The sequence below is a fragment of the Scylla paramamosain genome, chromosome 7, assembly GCF_035594125.1.
Source record: "Scylla paramamosain isolate STU-SP2022 chromosome 7, ASM3559412v1, whole genome shotgun sequence".
Classification (NCBI taxonomy): Eukaryota; Metazoa; Arthropoda; class Malacostraca; order Decapoda; family Portunidae; genus Scylla; species Scylla paramamosain.
The window spans coordinates 31,203,116-31,209,957 of NC_087157.1; the positions used below are offsets into that span (position 1 = coordinate 31,203,116).

Here is a 6,842-nt window from a genome sequence, read left to right on the forward strand (position 1 = left end):
TCTCTCGTCATTTTTTTTTTTTATCTATTTAACGTAAAAAGTATGGCCAAGTTAAAACTAAATTAAATGTTACATATTTTTTGTTGGTGGTTTACAGGCGCACACCGTTACTGAAAGACTGTCAACGGTCAACTGTCTATATTACAAGTCATTATTGATTGTAATAAAAAAAAAAAAAATGGAATAGTTATTATGTTTTGGTAAATATACAGATTCCTGAATTCTGGAGAATTTCTTATCAGTGAAATACCTCACTTGTGTCTTGTAGCAAGTCAGCATTCGTCATAACAGAACCATCTGCCCCTTTGTGAACTGTATGTGTGTGTGTGTGTGTGTGTGTGTGTGTGTGTGTGTGTGTGTGTGTGTGTGTGTGTGTGTGTGTGTGTGTGTGTGTGTGTGTGTGTGTGTATATATATATATATATATATATATATATATATATATATATATATATATATATATATATATATATATATATATATATATATATACAATTTTCTATTTCTATACAGCCCCCTTTCCAGGATTAGCTTGGATCCAGTTTTGAATTACTTTCAATAAATATCAAATTTCCTCGAATCGAAACATGCACTTTTGCTACTTGTACTAACACACACACACACACACACACACACACACACACACACACACACATCATGTAACAATAGAAATAGCACTACAGGAGGAAACAGTGTTGCACAGAAATAAACAATTTAGAAATGGGAGACAGAACTATGCTAAGGCAAACTTTGCAAAGCTTGATGAATTTATGAAAAAAATTAACTGGAAAGAGCTATTTGAAATCAAAGTAATGCAAGAAAAATATGAGATATTTTTAGCAAGTATAGAGTGGTGGTGCAACAGTTTGTATCAAGTTATAACGTGGAAACTGGGAAGCATGAATGGCATAATGCCAGGTGTGTAGAAGCGAAAAAGAAAAAGGACAGGGCATGGAGGAAAATTATGAGAAAACTGTACAGAAATACTAGGGAAGAATACAGAAGGGCAAGGAATTAATATGGTATAATAAGAAGAGATGAAGAAAGAAAGTTTGAAAGTGACATAATAAGAAAATGCAAACCCTTCTACAGATTCGTAAATGGAAAAATGAAACATAGGGATGACATAAGTAAGTTAAAAAGAGAAGGAAGAATTTATGAAACTACTAAGGAGTTGAGTGAACTAATAAAGGAGAGTTTTCAATCTGTGTTTACAAAGGAAAGCGATTTTATGTACAGAAAAATGGTATCACAACATGAGGGAATACAGAAGTTACAAGCAAAGAAACAAGAAATCACGAAACTGCTGGAAGAGCTGGATGTTAGAAAAGCTATGGAACCAGATCAAGTAAATGGAGGGATATTAAAAGAATGCAGAGAATAAATGGAGGAACCCACATGGGATGTAATCAACAGGTCGTTGAAAGAAGAAAAAGTACCAAGGGACTGGAAAAGAGTTAACATATTTCAAAGGGGGAAATACAATGGAACCAGACTAGTGTCACTAACAAATATTGTAAGCAAGCTTTGTGAAATAGTAGTTAAAGACAGATGGGTGCAATATTTAGAAAATGAAAAGATAATTACAGAAAAGCAATTTGGATTCAGGAAAGGGAGATCCTGTGTCACAAATCTACTGAGCTTTTATACGAGAGTAACAGATGGAGTGCAAGAGAGGGATGGATGGATTGATGCAGTATACCTGGATCTCAAAAAAAAAAAACATTCGATAAAGTTCCCCACAAAAGTCTTATGTGGAAGTTTGAGAATGAAGGAGGACTAAAGGGAACAACATTGAGATGGATGAATGATTATTCACAAGGGAGAGAAATGAGAACAGCATAATCAGAGACACTAATTCAAGTTAGTGCTAAGTGACAAGTGGGGTACTGCAAGGATCTGTGCTGGCATCTATTATGCTGTTATGTTTCAAATATATGTAAATGATATGACAGAGAATCTAAATAGTTATATAAACCTTTTCGCTGATGATGCAAAAATAATGAAAATAATAAAGGATGAAAATGACTGCAAGGATTTACAAAAGATATTGACAAAATACATGCATGGAGCCAAAAAGATGGAAACTAGAATTTAATGCCAGAAAATGCCACGTGTTGGAAATAGGAAAAAGTAAAAAGAGATCTTCATGGAATTACAAAATGGGAAGAGAAATAACAACAAAAAGTAATGAAGAAGAAGATTTGGGAGTAATGATCAAACACACACTATCACCTGAAAGGCACTTAAACGGAATATTCGGCTCTACATACAACTTGTGAACAAACATTAGAGTGGCGTTTAACTATTCAGATAAAGAAATTATGAAGAAAATTATAACAAACATGATACGACCTAAATTGGAATACGCAATAGTAGTTTGGGCTCCACATAGAAAAAAAGATATACTGTAACTGGGAAGAAAACAGAGGATAGCGACAAAGATGGTACCAGAATTGAAAGACTTAAGCTGTGAAGAAAGACTTGAAGAGATGGGATTACCAACACTACAAGAGAGAAGAGAAAGAGGAGACCTGATAACAATGTAAAAATTAGTAAAAATATAGAAAGAATAGACAGAAATTACTTGGTACCACAGATGGAGAAGGGAGAGAGATGGAGGAGGGTCAAAGGAAGAAAATAAAGAAGAGTCGATGTTCAAGCGACATCAAGAAATACAGGTTCCCGTATGAAACTATTAAAATCTGGAATGATTTAAAGGAAGAGGTGGTTGCGGCAAACAATGTACATATATTTAAAGAGAAACTGAATAACTATGATTATGGAGAGAGAACAAAATGAGCTTTGGGCTCGTATCCCGTACAATACAACTAGGTAAATCCAACTAAGTAAATACACACACACACACACACACACACACGTTTCTTGTAAACAAGTACCAATAAAGTTCAGTACTCACTGGTAAAATCGTATACATCTCTTGTTCTGGATCCAGAGGCGTTAGCGAGCTGGACTATGCTGCTCTCTGACACTGCCTGGCGGGTCAGGCGGCGTTGTGGGCTGGACCAGACAGCAGGCACCGGGTTACCAGTCCCGACTCCGATCTGTTCACTGCTCCCCGACACCCAGCTCCCGACCAGCTGCGATAAATACTGTGTGTCAACTACAGGTAGATAGATGTGTAGGTACTACTTGTTATGAGCTTTGTTTATTTTTGTATTTCCTGACTATAAACACATACATGAATAAACCGACAGTAGACAGATATCTACAAATAGTCACACACACACACACACACACACACACACACACACAGAGAGAGAGAGAGAGAGAGAGAGAGAGAGAGAGAGAGAGAGAGAGAGAGAGAGAGAGAGAGAGAGAGAGAGAGAAACTATATCTATCTTTATATATATATATATATATATATATATATATATATATATATATATATATATATATATATATATATATATATATATATATATATATATATATATATATTCCTAGCAAGATGGTATGTGTCGGCCACTTCCTGGACTTTATCCTCTGAAAAGCATAATGACGGAAAAAAGAAAATTTTAATTCACCCTATATCCTTTGCTTTTGTCTCATTGGCCAGCTTCTTTCAAGCATAAAAGAAAAAAAATACGAAGGAGCTGCACGATAAGCAGAATGACAACAATGAGGTAAGACAGCAGGCGCAATCATAAATATTTTCAAACCTCAATGGCTTGTTACGATACTTTGTAGCTTACACACAAACGACCAAACAGTTATTTCTCAAAACGTCATCTTAGACTATAATTTTCTTCATCTAATTCCAAAATTAATCCATTCCAAAATCACTTTCTTCAAAGGTGTCACCGTGCCATCACTCGCATTCCAGGCACACGCTGATAACGAAAGAGAATCAGTGAGATAATTTTAGCCATAACGAAAATACACGAGAAAGACTTTCATAACTTTTTAAGATACACAATTTATCACACTCATCACAAACACTCTCTCTCTCTCTCTCTCTCTCTCTCTCTCTCTCTCTCTCTCTCTCTCTCTCTCTCTCTCTCTCTCTCTCTCTCTCTTTGTTTGACGTCTTTGAAACACATTATATCCATCAATACAGAATCTTTCTATTTGGCTTACAGCCGGCGGATTTCGCGTTCGAATCCCACTCAGACGTAGACAATTTGGACTTCTTTCTCACTGTAGCCAGCCTGTTCACCAAGCAGCTGTGACCTTGCAGCCTGGCAACGCCCTGAGCAGACGTGACATGCCTTATGCCCGAGGACCGTACAGACACTGTATTATTACTGTGCGTGACCCAGATCTCCCTTACCCCTAACCATTGACCACCAATGAAATGAAGCCATACAAGTTGAGAATCATGGATATACATACATACATATAGAGAGAGAGAGAGAGAGAGAGAGAGAGAGAGAGAGAGAGAGAGAGAGAGAGAGAGAGAGAGAGAGAGAAACACACAAACACACACATACAAGTGTGTATGTGTGTGTGTGGTGTGTGTGTGTGTGTGTGTTGAAATGTAAATGAGTTGATATATAAAAATTCATGCAATGAAAAAAGGAAAACTTGATATAATAGGCACAATTCATAAAATAAATATTACGCAATACAAACAGAAAATAAAGTAAAAGCAGCACTTAAAGAAATAAAGAGAAAGAAACAAAGAAAATAGTATTTTCTAACTAGAGTTGGGGCTCACTTAACAAGATGCCAGAAGATAATATATGTGCATGTTACTTATATAAACTTGAAATAGTATATGTTGAGCGAAATTGAAGACATAATTAACTAAAAAACAATTAGGGAGCACACACACACACACACACACACACACATATCAAGGCTTACACTCACATTTTTAACTGCACCTTCCACCATCACCGCAAGTAGCAGCGTCGACCACACCATTGCTTTCGGCGTAATATTTTGTCTCAGTTTACTTCTCCCTCAAGGCCTCAGCTTACTGGACTAGGATTGCTAACGCCTAGGAAAGAAGCTGACCACTCCGGTATCTTTCATGTAGGTAGCTCTGTCGTTTCTGATTGGTTTTCTGAAGATGCGGAGAGTAGAGAGATCAGTAGCTAGAATCCAGGTACTGATAAGCAAACAGCCTTTATTTTTCAGTCACCCCGCGTTAGCCAGCACCAGCAGCAGCAGCAGCAGGAGACAGATATGAGTGTGATGGCGGCGGAGGAGAAACTAACGCCCCCGCTGCCTCCCTCTGCGCCGCTTCTCCAACCTGCCGTCGTCACGCCTCGCCTGCCTCTCTCATCCCACGCGGTTTTCTCCATAATGAGGGCAGATACACACACCTACACATTCTCTCTCTCTCTCTCTCTCTTTCTCTCTCTCTCTCTCTCTCTCTCTCTCTCCAAATAAATAATGAATAAGTAAACCACGTGATCTTAATGTGACTGGCAGCAATCATGCACTGTACCTATGTAGTTTAGGCAATCAATAATATATATATATATATATATATATATATATATATATATATATATATATATATATATATATATATATATTGACTAACGTAACAAGAGAAAACATAAGAAAGCATCCACTCGTGCCCTACTTTCCGTAGAAAATTGAGAATAATTTATGCGCCCTGTAGACAGCAGTCCAAACGTAACGCTCTCGTCAGTTTCTCTCTTAACCCTCTGTACATGCTCGAAAAGTGGGCCATTACGCCTCAATTTCCCTTTAAATACAAGGGAAACTTCATCCGCTATTTCTTTTCTCTGCCCTAATAATTCCACGGTCACTGGCCTCTAGCGTCACGCGCTACTCTCTCCACGTTTTCTTCCAGCCTGTTCATCCACCTCACGTTCCCTTATTCTTTGCATTATTTATATTATTATTGTTATTATTATTATTATTATTATTATTATTATTATTATTATTATTATTATTATTGTTGTTGTTGTTCTTGTTGTTGCTGTTATTTATAACTACTACGAGAACAAAAAAAAAATAATGACAACAGCAGCAGCAGCTACAACTACTACTTTCATTATTGCTGATTATTGTTGTCAGCATTGTAACTATTTCTTGTATGACGATGTTCTGGGCAGTGTAACACATGGATGGTCAGAACTTTCAGGGATTGGTTAGCGATATTAAGAATACAGTGCCAGCCAAATGAGGGAAGAGTATAGTACTACGTGAAATATACTCGTAATGCCAGCAGGTATGTGGGAACATACTAAATAGTAATTCCACTGCATAAAATACACCTTCACCTGACACTAGCGGTATCCAAAGAATGCCAGCTTCCTTGTTTGCCTAATTGTTAACAACTGTAAAATGGATACAAATGCCCAGTAGGTGCAGCATCTGCATTTGACTGAACAAGACAATTAAAAACTAATAAGCGTTCCAAGTGCATAGAAAATCAAGGCCAACTAGTCAAAATTCATAATTAACAGACTCGTGCTGGATCACAACCAGGAATGTAGTAGTCCTCTTTAGTAAACACGCTAAAGTAGTCCATAACTACTTTGGAAATCTAAATACAAATACTTGGCTAAGTTTGCAAGCTAAAACAGGAACTACCGTCATCTTCCATCTAACCTTGATGTCTACTACTCTTTGATAGTGACTGTTTAATATAAAATGAAAAATGCTAAAACCATTTTATACGAAGGGGAAATTAAAAAGGTGGAGGGGGGAAGGGGTATAGTGAATGAAGAGCACGCTATTCAAAACCTTGTGAGTTTCAAAACTGAGGGTAACGCCACTTGCAAAGTAAAATTATGCATGTTTTGAGTTTTTGCACGTTATATACGGACCTTGTACAAGCAGAAACCTCCTTTTGGTATTGTGGCATCACAGAGTGAGCTCTGTGGAGTAAGATGT

The 6,842-nt window shown here is 37.0% G+C and overlaps 1 pseudogene; it reads right to left on the bottom strand.

Annotated features, from left to right (window-relative positions):
- Positions 1-5,217, bottom strand: part of LOC135102353 (microfibril-associated glycoprotein 4-like) — a 7,924-nt pseudogene extending 2,707 nt beyond the window's left edge.
- Positions 5,218-6,842: the final 1,625 nt, after the last annotated feature.